We start from the raw sequence: 16163 nt of genomic DNA, 5'->3' as shown, positions 1-16163 counted from the left end.
TGATGGTTCTTTAAAAGGTGATTCCGAGAAGGATCCTATATCTTCGTTCACTGCATTAAGTTCTGGATGGAAAAGTCTCTGTTGGGAGTATCAACAAACAAGCTTTCTGACTTGCACACCTAACCTAACTTCTTAAAGTTAGGTAAGGTGAAAGTCTCCCTATAGCGTGGGTATGACGATCAGGCTTTGGTGTCCCCCTGTGCTCCTGTGACACAATGGATTCCTGGCAGTTAGGAGACAGGTGGGGCAACTGAAATAGGATATACCATTAAACTAAGATAAAACTTAATTACTACATTCTGGCTGTTTTAAAAAATATATTACCTTTTATTGTGATTGAATTTATTATGTGTTCAGCTCCTGTAAATATTCTAGCAAATTAATTTAGCTCCAGAAACTATCAGTCACATACTAGAGATCTTTATAGGAAAGCAGTTGGTTTTTCAAAACATAGATATTTTCTCTGTTGTGCATGTGAAATTCATTCTGCTGTTTATGTCCAGTAAAAACTAGCCACTGCAGTGTCTAATGGAATTTTCATCTCCTACCTCAATTACCTTAAGAAGCTATTTTGTAAAAGATTTTAATAAACATTTGAGAAAAATGTAAGCCATTTGCAAATAGCTCAGGTGAAATTAGACTTTCATTTAATTTCATTTCATCATGATGGAAGTAAACATTACTGAATTTTATAAATATTAATATTAATTAAACTTTGCTTATTCGTACTTGTATAGGTATATAAAACTTCCTGTTTTCCTGCAAATTTTATGACATAACTTTGTTTTTAATCTATTCTGGATATGTTCATGTGAGACTCCTCTGAATTCAATATTAAATCCCATGACAAAGCAAAGAATTGAAAATATTGGACCACAATCTTAAATTAAGGCCAAAAAGAAAGCAAAGACCTTTTTTTAAGAGCAAAATTCTGGAACTACAAATCAGGATAGCATACAGGCAAGTGTGTGAGTAAATTTTATGAGTTTGCACACATAATTTGCACAATTGCATGCACAAATGAATAGAAGCCCTTGAAAAAATGATTGTATCAGCAAATAGTTTGTCAGATGCATACATATTTTCCTGTCTTAAAGGCTGATTCCTAGGTGTTAAATCTCGGTGATTAGCACCTTGGTGCTTGTATTGTGTTCTTCAGCTTGAATTGTGGTAAGTTTTACTATACCACTCGATTTTAGGATTGCATTTCAAATGAAAATCCACACACCCATGTGTTGCTTTTTATCTTGAAGCATGTACATCAATCGAAGAAAACGGCAGCAGACAGGCAGGCAGATGAAGTTGACAATGGCCTGTTGATGTATTAAGGATAAATTATGTGCAATTCTGAAGATTTTGGCACTGCTGAGTAACGAAAAACATCAGTAACCAGCTTTGCTGGAAGGAGTTGTACACATGCTCAAACCCTCTTCATTACCTCAACCCGCCAGCCATGAAGTACCCTGGCAACTGCCATGTGTGTGTGTTTGTGAAAAGCAAGATGAAACCTGTATTTACTACTTATTTACTTTTATTGTTGTAAGAGTATCACATTTTTGTATACCCTTTTTTATAGCATAACGTCTTTGTGGCAGTTTTCTTACAATAAAAGAGACATTTAGACATCTCCAGCAGGCAATAGGTACTCTTGTGTTTTGTATTGTGTTTGTGAAGTGGATACAAGTAGAAGCGGGCAGCTTAGGTTGCGGGACAGGTTCTCAAAAAATAATTTCTTGGATCTTTTTTCAGTATCCAGATACTAGCTCTTAACAGGAGAGATCTAAGGCCTGGGACACTTTCTTTCAAGTTAATAGAGAATTTTCCATTTTTTAAAGATTTCAGAAGGCTTTGAATCCAGTCTATTTCTACTGTTAAGACCATGAATGAACTGCAAGGTGCATTTTCAATACAAAATTGAGACTCAGGTAAGCCTTAACTTGCTCGAAGATACACAAAGTGCAAGTCAATCCGTCCAACAAGCTATTGGTATTGTCACCTCACCCTGAGAAGTATCCTGCAATGTTTCTTCAGGTGGAGCTAAGTATATTAAATTAAAAAAAAAAGTTCTCCATTGCAGTTAACCACAACTTTGTACAAGAGGTGAATGGTGTGTCAGCAATAAATATGTAGCTGAATCTTTATGACCACTAACTATTATTGTTCTTTTATTGGGAAGGAAGACCACAATGCCAGGCTGGAGATTAAAGTTCATGTTCCTTTCAGCATACCTTTTACTATGAAAAAACCAGGAAAGATTTCGGAGAATGGGAGTTGAAAATATATTTATTTATGTAGGGGGAAGTTACTGAGTACTAGAAGATTCTTCAGTTGTATAGACAAAAATGAAATCAACAGAATAACAGTGACATATATATTGTGCTAAATTACCTTGTGGCAAATTTTCTACTGTGTGATCTCTTCAAAACCAGACCAAAGATCTTTCCCTGTACAGTTATAAACCATTAGCTGGGTGCAGTAATTCCTGTGTAAGTATAATGCCTTTACCACATAGGACGCTGCTCTGATTGATTGTTCTGTTCTCATAAATTAGTAGCTGTTTTTAATAAGTTAGAGAATTAAGTAGTCAGTTTGCATTTTGAAGTCATTTTGAAATTGAGCCTACTTGGAGGCATGCAAGGTACAGCTGCAATCGATCAAGATATCACAGATATCTTACTGAAAAGTTGGAAGCACAATCTAGCCTTATTTTTCTTTTATTTTCCCAGGTGACAACTTATTTACACAGGACAACAGTTCTTTATATATATATATAGCTAGGTATATAGACATATACATATATAATATATACATATTTTACACAACTTAACATTTCTAAAATTATTGCCTCCTTAAAAGATTGATTTGCTTTTCTTCCTGCCCTTATCAAAAAATATGTGTATTTTGTAGTAACAGTTAGATACCATTTTAGCACAAAAGACACCATTAGGTTATATTACATTAATATCTAAGTATTAGCTTTTATGTGACTTGGTAGATATGATACATTATCTCTCTTATCTTATTACACTCCATGCCTCCGTGCTTTGATGGTATGTTACAGTCAAAGTGTTCTGAGTTTTAAGAATCTTTGAAGTATTTCAAAGTATTAAGAAAAGGGCAATTACAAAATTGCCTACCACCAAGGCCAAAATAAAATAATGATACAGTTGACCTTCTTCCTTTCTTTTAAAAAATATAGGTTTAAAATTTTTTACAGTGATCAAAGTGAGAAACAAGCACAATACGCTTCAGCTACTCATAATCCCAGCATAGCTGGGTATACTAGATAAAGTCCTTTTAATATCATTACTGATAGATTTCTTATTTCATTTGCAAAATATAACATGAGAGAAACCACTGTAATGTCAAACCTATATCTAAACATGGTATTTTGTATGCAAATAGACCAACAAAAAGGAAGTAAGGTAATGCTTTTTCACACTAACTTACTTCTCCTTTTTTTTTTTTTAATGCTGTCCCAAGACTGTAAAAAATATTGTATTGCAGTTTGCCAATTCAACCTATTTTCTTCATTCTCAAATTGTTTAAATCTCGTTTCTTGGTCATGTCCCTCCATTACCCATACCACTACTTGGGTTTCTAATGCTACCTAAGAAGAGAAGGAATAAAAATAAATTATGCAGACTGTTCTTTTTCCTTGAACTCACTCTTTCCTTAAAAATCTGCAGATAAACCTCTCTGCTATGTAATTGAGTCTAACTTTTCTGAGGACCAACTAAATAGAGCTCATTTATCACAGCAGAGTTCAGTCCTGCCTGCAAGGGAGTGTAAGAGGGCGTCCTGTAGAAGTCAATACACTTAAGCCACATTACTAACAGTGGCGACTTCTGATCAAGTAGGAAGAGAGGAGACCTTTCTCCTTGGAAGTCTTATCACTCAGGAGGGAAGGGGAAACAAGTCAGCTCCATGGTGCCAGAATATCCTTCTGTCATTTAACAATGTTAGAAAACATTTTTATTTCAAGGCTTTTGCACAGATCTAGGCACATTTTCCTAGCTATTCTTATATTTTAGAAAGAAAGGGACGTTATTTACGTATTTTTAAAAAGTAATTAAATGTTTGGACTAGTCCCAATTCTTTAACTTCTATCTCTGGTTATCCTTTGCAAATATTGTGGATATGATGTTCTGTTTTTCATGTACAAAATCTGTCATTGATGGAAACATTGTAGAAATAGAGCTTATATGGTTCTACTTTCAGGAAAAATATAAACCATTCTGAAAACCTTGTAAGTAGCACTTGAGGATAATTTAGAGGCCCAGATAGCAGTTGTTTATAAATTTGTTACCTACCTACGGTAGTGTGAAGGGTTGTTTCCACAAGTTGCTGAAAGTCAGCTTAAATGGAGACTTCTTTCATGTCGCAATTGTTTAGGAGGAGAGATATAATCTTTACTAAGGCTGATTATAGAAAACAAGACCTGTCTGTAATAGCCTTACTCCTCAGAAATTTTTTAGGAAAAAATCTTCAAAAAAAAAGTCAAGGTTTTCTTCACAAAGGAACAAGATACCTGTGAAATTGTGCAGAAGCGCATGCAGATCTTGGTTTTGGAGAGGACATCTGGATCAAATGGTACAGTGAACTGATGCTACACTGGAGGGTTGACATGTAAAGTAAACGGGTTTGTCACCAGAGGAAATCACAGAGAAACCACCTGTTAATGGAAATGCTGCTGCACTGCCACAGATACAGATTTATAAAGGCACTTAAACTGATACTATGTCAAATTTATTAGTCTAAGTCCAAGACTATAATCTCAAAACCACATACTTAGCTTCTAGCTTCCTAAGATTCTTCTGCTAAATTCACTGTATGCTTAAGGATCATCAGTTCTTGTACAGAAATAACTGTCCTGAAATCACTGAGCAGCTCAGTACCTCTTTTGTTTTAAGATCCTTCAACCAGATGTGCATTCTCATTTCTTATATATCCAGAGGGATATAACATAATTGGTGCACTCAGATTTTCCTTAATAAACATTGACATGACTGAGTGCTGTACAAGGTGCACTGGGCATAGCCATATTAATTTCACTTGTGCTTTTAGATGGAGCACTACTATTGGAGCTTGTCCAGTAACTGCAATTACTGCACTAATCCAGTATTTGGGAGAACTGAGTTCTCTGTCTCTGTCACCTGTGAGGTGATTCTCATACCCTTTAGCTGGGCTGGGGTATACACATGTGTGTTGTATGCTCACTGCTCTTTGTGCCACTTTGAGTAATAATGCTATTGATAGTAACAGTAATAACGCAGATTCAGACAAAAGCAAAATGCTTCTGTAATTTGGTAGTTAGTGCACACTAGGAAAAAGAAGAGGGGTCTAGGTCATGGTCTTCACTGCGAGGCTTGCTTGCGTGTTTTATGGGGTGTAAACAAATCTCAGAGAACAGGTTGAAACTGCATAGGTACAAAACAAGTTGTCTATCAAAAGAGTATTTGCAAACTGCTCTGTGTTTCCCTCTACTTCACTGCGCTTGAATTTGTTCATTATATTGTGGTGTTTGGACAACAGGGATCAAATCAATTGCATTTTTGTTTTGATTGGGTTGTTCAGGTTTTTTTTTTCATTGAGGCTGTTACAGACTGTTTTAACTCAGCTTCTGTGTGTCTCTTGAAAACAAGTTGAATAAGTACCTGGATAGGCACAGTTAGAAAAAACTATGCCTTGTATCATCTGCCTGCAGCACAAAAAATAGGTCACATAGCAACTTTATCCTTAGTTAGAATACAAAGGCTGATATTGAGAAATGTTAATCACATCTCAGCTTCTTTTTCTTCTTAATTTTGTGCTCATCAGTTTTATATAGATCCTGAAATGAGGATTAAAAAGGTGCTTTAAATCATTCATATTAACTGAACATTAATCCTTTCTCAGCTTCCTCAGAACATTTTTCTTTCTTTATTCCTTCCTTTATACTTTTTTACTGCTTTCTCTTCTTGAGGAAAGTTTTCTCAAATGATGTTGTCAAAGGATCTGTGTTCTTTGTGCCTACCTTCATCCTTTTGGTTCCAATTTAGCAGAACATTTGCTATGTATTGGGTATCAATGCTCTACAAACCTTCAAAGAGATCCCAGAGAGATTGCAGTAAGAGATGTTCCCTGGTCTGAAAAGCTTAGGTTCTAAGTAGGCAAGAGAGAGAAGAAAGGTGTAAAGGAAGCATTACTAGCTATATTTTTATGGAAAGGGAGTTGAGTCTCAGGCAGGCTTAGAAACTTGCCCAAGCAATACAGAATGTTACTCAGAACAGAGACTGTAAAGTCATCTCTTACATTCCCCACTTACCCAGTTCATAAAAAGCAAAAATCTCAGTTCCGCTTTTTCAACTAGGTTCACATGACCAAAATCTGAAAGATGCTGAGCAACTTCTCACAAAACTAATTCCAACACTTTCTCACTTCTTCCTATTTTTTTAGAAGTTGATAGCATAGTATGTAAACTGTATGTAAATGCTGTGGCATGAGATTTCACTTTCTAGCATCTATGAGGTTGTTCAGACTCTTGTACAAGTATACATAGACTTGCTTTTTATGAATGAACAAATAAGTGATCTCAAGAAAACGAAGGTTCTCTGTGGTATTTTTTTCCAAGTTTGAAGACTTATTTACCCTCATTCTCCCTTATCTCCAAAAGTCTCTATTTCTTTTCCTGAAAATTCTGTTAGTCATCCCAAATGCAATGTTTTTCCTGACTCTGCAGAGAGGGTATAATAAAACAAAAGCCAAAGCCAGAATGAGGAAAACAGCGAAAGTGAACACCTTGTAACTTTACACCAAGTAGTGCAATGGAAAAGAACTATAATATGAGGCACAAAAATGCATTCTTCCTTTTCTTCTTTTTCACTGCATTCTACTTAGAAACTTCAGGTAATTTTGAGGAAACATTCACTGGGATTTACTACTGCATTGCAGATTTTATCTTAGGATATTTGAAGTTGCTATTTGTTTTAATTCTGTTTCCTTCAATATAACAGATACTGCCATTTCCAAGGAATGGTTATTTTCTGGTTATCACTCAGCAGATTTACTTTATGGCACTCAGTAAGCTGTCCTTTTGTCATGGCTTTCAAACAAATCATGTATACACCTCTTCACTCATGCACGCATCAAAAAAAGCTAGCTAAAGCATGTAACACAGAGTGCATTGGACTACCATATACTGGCCTGATCCCACTGGGGCAGTACTTTCAATCATAAGTGGCCTTGTTGACTTTTATAGGTTTATCAATTTTCATAAAGTTATGGAGGAGTGAATTTCTAGGGCTGAGATCTAAAATAGTAAGAGGTCTTCTAAGAGTACGTTGAAGCTTTGGTAGCCAGCTGCCTAAGGGTCACAACCATCCATTGGGAATATTTACTATATACACGTGGATAGCTGGTCTCTTTTTCAAACTCCAGTTTGCTGAAAATGTGAACCAGATTTTCAGCCTTGGCCCACTGTGATTACTGTGCCAGCACTGGAAACTAGTTTTGTGCCTTGTAAATGTAAATGTATCGGATTCAAATACTGACCACAATGGTCTCTTATTCATACGGTATTCATAAAAAAACCCAACCCAACCCAACCCAACCCAAAACCTTGGTAGATCAGGTGGTGTAAAATTACTTGAGCAGCTGTCTGTCCTTTTGCACCTCCTTCTCCTTGTTTCCCAAGCTTACTTTCAGATCTTCTGTTTCTTCTGATTGGTTGATTTCACGTAGCTTTATATATATGAACAAATGTTTCCTCACCTGATCTTCAAATCAGAGTAATGCAAAGGTTATCGTTACTCCCTGTGGACAGATCCATAAATTCCCTGCTGATGAATAAGTAGGTTGTAATTTATTTTCCTTGTGAGTTCATGTAAGCTCCAAGGTGACTGGGGACACAGAAAGCTTTCTCCTCACTGATGTTTTTGAGCATCAGATGGAGACATGACACTTTCCAACTGTGGTATGTTATTAGAAAAGTTTGCCCACTCAATATATAATAAGGAACAGGAAGGAATTAATATAATTAATCAGAAAATCTGACTGAAATTGAAAGTTTGGGGGTTAGCTGTGTTGCTGCACCTGTTTTTTCTTTTTTTTTTCCTTTTTTTTTCCCCTCTGCCTCTCTGCAGAGAAAGTGTTTAGTTAGGATTAGTGCAACACTGCTCCTGTCAGGTAAAAATATCTCTGAAGTTTAACACACAATGAGCTATCTAGCATAGACACTTTGGAGGCACTTAAAAATGTAAAAGGTGCAGCTTGCTCATGTGGATGAGGAATTCAGAGTTGCCCAAGTGATGCCATTGTTTATATAGAAATAATAAAACCTGTGGTCATGTACTAGATTTCATACACATTTAGGTTAGCCAGTACATTTTCAGGTATTTCTTCTTTATCTTACAATCTTTAAATTTTTGTTTGTTAATATTTGACAACTTAGATCAATCATATATGAAAAGGTGTATTATTAATTTATTTTTTATTCTAATGATTATTCATTCTACTTTGATGGAATTTTTCCATGTAATTTGTCACATTTCTGAAAGCCCTGTAGCAGTGGTTTTGCAGTGAAATGAAGAATTTATATATTGCCTCAATCCTATAGGCATTAAATGATAATGATCACACATATTCCAGCTACACACTCAGTTTTTCTTAATAGAACATTTGTCATGAACTTGACATAAAGTAGCGCTGTATGTGAAGACCTGCTTTACAAAAATTAGAAGTAAGCATGATTTTTATTTCAGCAATTAACATATTTGCTGACAGGTAGTTTTAATTATGCCAAAAATGTGTTCAAAACTAGTATTAAATTTACCAGAACATCTCATCTAGGAAAAAGAAGAGTCACAAGAGTAAGTTGTTTTTCACTCCTACTCTCTTTTACTAATCAATAATGTGAAACACTTTCAATATAATAACTGAGGAAGCCTGACACTCCTTGTTCCAAGTCTAAAATTTAAGAGTAGGCCTTAATCCACAAGTTAGGAAACACTTTTGGGTTGTCAGAGAAATGTTTCTAAAACTTTCAGCTGTCTAATTTGGCCCAGACATTTGAACAAATCACTACAGTTCTCACCTGAAAACCCTAGCCTGCGGTTGTGAAGTAGGCTGGGATGGGTCTTCTTGTATTGCTCCTGCTGGAGCTCTTTCAATTCTATAAAACTCTTGTGTTTTTGCAGTGAGAAAGCAGAAGAGGGTCGCTCAGTTAGCACAGATTGGTTTTGAAAGAGAGCCAAGACTGAAAGCATTCCCCTCTCAAAAATAATTTGAAGCTCAATGTCTAGAATACTCTTGTAGAGTATGGGAGATGTAAGTTTCAGGCAGAAGAAGAAACCGAACCTGGGGTTTCCATAACCTCCGGGTTTCTGTAAAATGAAAGAATATTAAATTTCCAGATGAGTATTTCTTCTTTTACAAATACCCAGTTGTTTCTTTGCAGCTTGAATAGCATGTTATGTTTGATACAAAGGAAGCATTTTCAAATTTTTGTGTCTCAGGAAAAAAATACCCACAACAGTTTAGTGTTCAACCTGAAATGCTTATTATATATTAGAATTTACTTTTTTTACCTGCCAACAGAAGTATCAGTTTGAACAACACTAGATCAGACTGCAGATGTGCTTGTGTTCTAATGATTTTCAGCATCCAGAAATCACTTGCCTTTGACATGCATCACAATCCATTTGTTCTTATAAAAATTATCACCTAGAAGCTTTTCTAATACAATGCAATGTATTTACATTACATAAAAGCTACTATATGAATGCAAATTTTGAAAATCCACAAAACAAAGATAAAGTTATCAGTTTGCCTTCTGATGTTATTTAAAGGTTAAAACAAGGTAGGAAAAAAAAAGAAAGAAAAATAAGAAAAGAAATCGAAATACTTTCAAAGCAGGTGAGCCTTTTAAATTTCCTGTCTTCTACATTGACTACAATGAGATCCACATACTCCAAAGCTGACAAAGGAAACTTAAATATTTCAAGTGCTATCACCCAGCGGTAGTATGTTTTAGAAATCTTCTGAAGATTTCCTACCACTTAGAGAGGGGAGTTCCATTATGATAAAATGTACTTTTTTGTCTTCCAGCTTATCTACACTATGAAACAATTGCAATTGTATGTTGTTAGGTATCACTGAAACCTTTCTGTTCATAAACTGACTAATTTATTTCCATCTTAAGGTAATTTAAGTAAAACCTAACCCTATAGTAAAAAGATTTCAATCTCTTGCAGGAGAAGTTGAAAATGTTTTTTGAAAATAAATGCTACAGGGAATATTATCTTCCCTGCTAAAGGGTATCTTTGGAGACAATAAAGATACAAAGTTTTATTTAATGATTGATAAATGTCCAAAGTGATTTTTCCCTCCTTAATAGACGTCAGTAAATTGAAAGCAGTGATATGGGGCTGAAAGTGTGGTAGGAAGAAGTAACATCCCTAAAAGCAGAGGTTTCCTCTAAAAGTATATCTGTCTCGCAGAATCTAGTTCTGTCCATGAACACACGCTTCATGAGTAGAGTTTAGCTTTGCCGTAGGAACGACCCTAGCAGAGAGGTGGTGGGGAGGAGAGGACCCGCAGTAAAGATCCTTCCGTGGGACAGGGGCATGGGGAGGTTTTGCCAGACTTCGTGGGGCACTTGTCCGGAGGCTGGAAGGACCTCGGGAGTTAATGGTAGGGAATGCCCTCAGGAAGGGAAGATGAAAATGGAGGGCTAGCATCTGGATGTTGGGGGTCAAAGTTCTGTGTGGTCCCAGCTGTGGAAAAAACATGTGGCGCTGCAGTTGTCAAGGGAGCGTGCTGCCCGAGCACCCACGCACCGGTCAGGGAGTCACACACAGAGACCACCCCAGGCTTTACCTGCTCGCACCAGAGTTCCTTCGCAGTGGGCAACTCCAGCGAGCCCACGGGTGCCCCATCCCACTCCTCACACCAACACACCCACCCTCGGGTACTTCTTCTTCCCTCAGGCTCGACCCTAGGTTCTCTGAAGCAGAATCTCTAATCAAGGCCTTCAAAATAAAAAGCGTCATTTATTACATCTATGGTGCACAGATTCGGACAGCTCGAGCTGGGTGCCTCTGGAGAGGGACCCCAAACACTGAACTCCCTGGGCAACTATACCCTCACAGTCCAAGTTCCTGCCCCTCACCCCATAGTCTGGTCCAACAGTAATATTAGGGTCTGGGGTCTTCTTTTCTCTCACTGGGTCCTTCTTCTCATCTCTAGGCGGGTTCTTTCTCTTTCCTGTTTTTAGGCTAGTGGTTACTCTGTCTCCTTTTCCTGGCTCAAACTGGCTCCGGGGCTTGCCGAATCTTCTTATTCCTCCAATCAGAGGTCAACATCAAGTAAAAGCATTAAGCAAGCTATGAGTTCTGCTTTATCATGAATGACTACTTTTAAGCAGCTAAATAAAGTCCTTAAAGCCCTCCAAAACATATTAACAGCCTCTATAATTTATATGCATTCCGCACCATCTCATCCCGTTATTGCCACGTGCTGTTTACGTCCCATTCAGGAGTGGTCCGCATGCTCGGGTAGCTCAGCTTCGCCACCTTCCACAACGCTTATGCTGTACGGAGGGGGATGTTTAGTGAATACAGTCTCTGTTTATTTGTCTTTCTATTCTTTGCATAGAGGTTAAGCTTGAAAGAAAAATTCTGGTCATGGCTTGGCTTGGCTTCTATTGTATACCGTAGAGATTTATGAAGATAATCTATCTTACTAAAACTTTTTTGTGTCTAAAAAACCCTACAAGGAGAACAAAGACAGGAAAGAAAATTGAGAGGGAGGGAAAGAGAGCAAGGTAAACCAAAGCACTATTTAATTTGAAAAAAAAAAATTTAAATGAATGGGCAAGAGTGAAAAACATGTATAAGTCTTTATTTTAACTGAGGGAAAGATAAACTGGAATACAAGTAAGGTAGTGGTATTAACAGTTATTACTGTGATTTCAGTGCTTTGTTTTGAAAAAGAGGAAACCTCATCTGCTTTTGGCATTCACTAATTTAGTAGAAAATGGAAAATAATTGGAAATGATAATAATAATTTGAATATCCCTGACTACTGATGTTCATAATGATAATAATTACAGAATTTTGGAGGAGTGTAAGTGAATATATGCGTAGACCCACTCACACATCTATATCCATTTATACACAGATAAGTACGTACTCTTTATTTATGTATACATATTTCATGCACACGTGTGTATGTGTGTTTTTATAAATGCATACACATTGTATATGGATATTCTGTGTTTGAATACTGTCTAATTTTGCAGTCTTGAAATTTATTCATGAATTAACTTCTGTATTTGTAGACAGATTGGGTACAAGATATAAATATTTATATGCTTGGAAGGTTTGTGATGTAATGGAATATTATGGTTAAAAATAAATAGCAATTTTTTTGACAGGACAATAGGGAGAATTAGACAAAGAACAAGAGAGGTAAGAATTTGGTTGAGATAGAGTGTGTCCAGGAGTGTGGGTTGTGGTACCATTCTCCAACGAATATCCCCTGAATTTGGGAATAAATAGCTTAAGGGTGCTGTGAGTTATCAAGTAATGACTCTGTAGCTTAATTAAGGTTACTTTATTGTTTTAAGTGGAGTTTCATATTCAGGATCTTAAAGTAATGGGGTAAAAAAGGAAAAAGTACAATAGTTTATGGTTTAAATTATTTGAAAGGGTTAACCTGTCCAGAAAGATGAAAATAAATGTAACTAAGAAAAGTATTTCAGTCCTCTTCTGATCTGTTAAGGACATCTCACAAATTGCATCACCTCCTCAAATTTAAACACATCCTCTGCCAGGCTTGGGAGCAGAAAGAAGGCAGGCTGAACACCGGTTTCTCATTACTCCCTTTACGGATTCTTGCAAAGGTGATATTCTGAAATAAACACTTGGAGTCATTTCTAGAACAAGTAGCATAAGTGCGAGCTATACTTTGCATTCCCAAATTTCTTTTGTTCGTATTATTGAAGCAATAATAAAGTAAGCCAAATCCATTGGTTCTCTACATGCTTTTTGCGTCCCTTTCTGACCATCATTGTCCAGCCTCCTTATGACCCTTGCATTAATGCTTTTAGACCTCTGATGCCACTTTACTTCCATATTCAGCTTCCAAGGCACAGGGCTGTGTTGGTGATGAAAAGCTGAGGTGAGAAGAAAGCCTCACAGAAATGTTCCAAGCAGGTGGGGAGAACTCCCTGCACCCCCAGTGAAAGACTGGCTAAAACTGGAATTCTGTCCATGTGGCCCAAATACCCTACTGGTGTAAATGATTAATTCAAATGATCAATCATTTTCTATGCTTTGCCGCTATTCTTTAACATACACTGGGTATGGTTAGTGAAGTACTGTCAACAAAAGAAAAAGCTGTCTTCTGCCTCGGACACCAATACTGCGTGCTTAGCTATGTCTCATATCACCTTTCAGTTTTAAATTTCAAGAGAAGACAACTTCTTTGCATGGTTGCTGTTTTGAATTTCCAAGATCAGGCAAGTTGGCAGATATGCAAACCAATTTAATTCTGCCTGGCACCACAGTTCTTCTTTTCCTGGCCCTCAAAGGCATTCTTTGAAAGAACTGAACCACAAGAGCAAAGATTACTCACTGCTGGACGACCCATGTCTTGTCTGGAAACAAATGTGAGTGTGCCTGCTAGCTGTTAATCAATGTAACACAGAAAAATAAATTATTGAAATACTTGAGAGGCTTGACGTAAGGAGTAACCTTCAGATCTTGGTAAAATGTACAGCCCTCTTCCCAAATATGGCTCAATGGTCATAACGTTGTTTCTGATCTTATTTTCATATTTCAAGTATGCATTTTTACAAATACATTCTTTAATCATATTCATTATAAATGCGAAAGCTCTGCTTGATGTTGCCACTCAGCTAAACCAGTGCAGACAAATTGAAAACCTTTATTACACCCCTCTTGTCTCAAGAGGGCCACTGTGGCAGCAGTTGACATGATTTGAATCACTGAAAAGTTACTAGCTGTGAAAACAGAATTTAAGTAAAGAATGTTTGCTGCATGCTGTGGAACTACCACTGCCTGAATTCTAAATCTTTGTTGGTTCTCTCTGTTACCATGAATTGACACTGTGTTTGATAATTTGTATTTAAAAGTGAGTGAGTCAACATTTTCTGAATTTAAAAAAAAAAAAAAAGCTTCAGAATGGGTCATTAACATTCAAAAAAAGCTGATCAACAGCAGAGTTATTCTGCAGCAATTGCTTTTAGTTACTATATCTTAGATTCCCAGCAATCAACCTGAAATTAAATAAAAGGACTGAAAATTTAGGCAAATCTAATGATAAAAAATTGCCAGTTATATATAAGTATTACACATAGACTCAGATTCTGACACCATACCATGCATAAGTAAACAAAGCAAAGCAAATTTTAAAAAATAGTAAATATCTTGCTATTTGTCTGTCTTCCTATACTTTTAGGTCTAACATTTTTGACAACTTCAGTAAAAGTCAAGCTAGAAAAGAAAGAATAGAATAAGATTAAATTGGTATGACCAGAATTTAACATAAATATTTTACTGAGATACTATTGAACCGGGGGGGCGGAGAGGGTCAGAACTGCTCTTTATGGAAATTTACCAGTTCTCGTGATCAACTGGACGTTAGGGAAGTCTGTTCATAGGATAAGGGCAAATAAGGAGCTAGAGTTGTTTGAGTCCTTCTAAAAAATGGAATGTAGGACATGTTTCAGGTTACTTACAGTCCCAGTTTGGTAAAGCATCCTTCAGAACTTGTATTTGGGCATCAACTAAGTTTTCCCGACTGTGAACAAGAGGTATGTTCACGTAGTCAGCTTCCACCTTTTTACTTCTTCCTAATCATCCCCAGCTGTAGGTGAGGCAAGTCCCAGGTTTCTGGGGTCTGTGTAAGGACTGGGAGTTTTGCTTCTTCATGGGAATGTTGTAAAGATAAACTTACGATATTTGGAAAGCACTGAGGTCTGCATTCATGACTTAGGCTTCCCATTCTTGCTCTACCTCTTGCTTGGCCATGGCACTGAAGCTCTTTTCTGAACCTACTGGTCATGATAAATTGTAAATACAATGACACAGAGGTTAGGTAGGTACTGAAAAAAAGTTGGCTACAAAAGGATACCATGTTATCCTGCCATAAAAGAAGATGGCAAAAGCATACATCTGTGTTTTTCTGTTCAACTTCTTTCCACCATAGCTACAACTACAGTGAGACATTGAGAATGTTGGCTATGCCACCAGGAGAGCTGTATCACTCAATCAGCACAATGACGAAATTATGAAAGTAAAGCTACAGTTATAGGTTCTGCAGATAAGTTTTAGTCCTTTCTGGTGAGGAAAAAAAAGTATGAGAACTTTGTGAAAGACTTATATGTGATGTGTAGGAAGATATAAACCTTCCCCCTCATATTCTGAAGTTAACCTTCAAATTTGTCAGCTGCTTTGAATAACAGTCAATTGACAATAGAAAAAGGAGACCAGCTAGTGTTCTATGAAGGAGAAAACAAAGTGAGGTTTAATATCATTTTTCTATTTTCACTGAAGATCTGAAAAATTAGGACTTAAATGATTCCCAAGGATGGGAACAAATGATATTTAATGCCTTTATTTATAGACATTGAAAAAATCTCACTGGAGAGAGTGATACCTATATAATAAAAATGCATGTGGGCCATTTAGCAAAATATCTCAGGCTTGCTGGGATTAAGCAATCTCATGTTGAAATCCACTTTTTGTCTTGTATAGATGTAAAAAAAGTCTTTTTTCTTCCTTCTGACAAAAAAGAGTAGCAGCAAAGTAAATCACAAGAAGTAAAATATGTGCTATAGCTCAAGCAAGTGAAACGGGGATGGCACAGCCTATTCACTCTACCCATTCTAGCTCTCGGCACAGTAATAATTGCTGTAGAGACACCTCTAATAGCACTTTCCCTTTTGCATGTTGCTACAAACCATTTGTAAATTCTCAAAACCAAGCGGTATGTAAAAAAAATAATTTGTGGTTGTCATCTCAAAATCAATTTTTCCCTTGTGCCCATAGTGAAACTGATTACAGGTTATATAAATGCAAGTTTTATCATGATAGCAGAACAGAACTGATACAGCATAATAATTTATTCATTAAAGTGTAAATGAGCAAATTATAATA

This window comes from Haliaeetus leucocephalus, unplaced genomic scaffold (assembly GCF_000737465.1).
Source record: "Haliaeetus leucocephalus isolate CR32 unplaced genomic scaffold, Haliaeetus_leucocephalus-4.0 Scaffold626, whole genome shotgun sequence".
Taxonomy (NCBI): Eukaryota; Metazoa; Chordata; class Aves; order Accipitriformes; family Accipitridae; genus Haliaeetus; species Haliaeetus leucocephalus.
Note: the sequence above shows the minus strand (reverse complement) of the source record.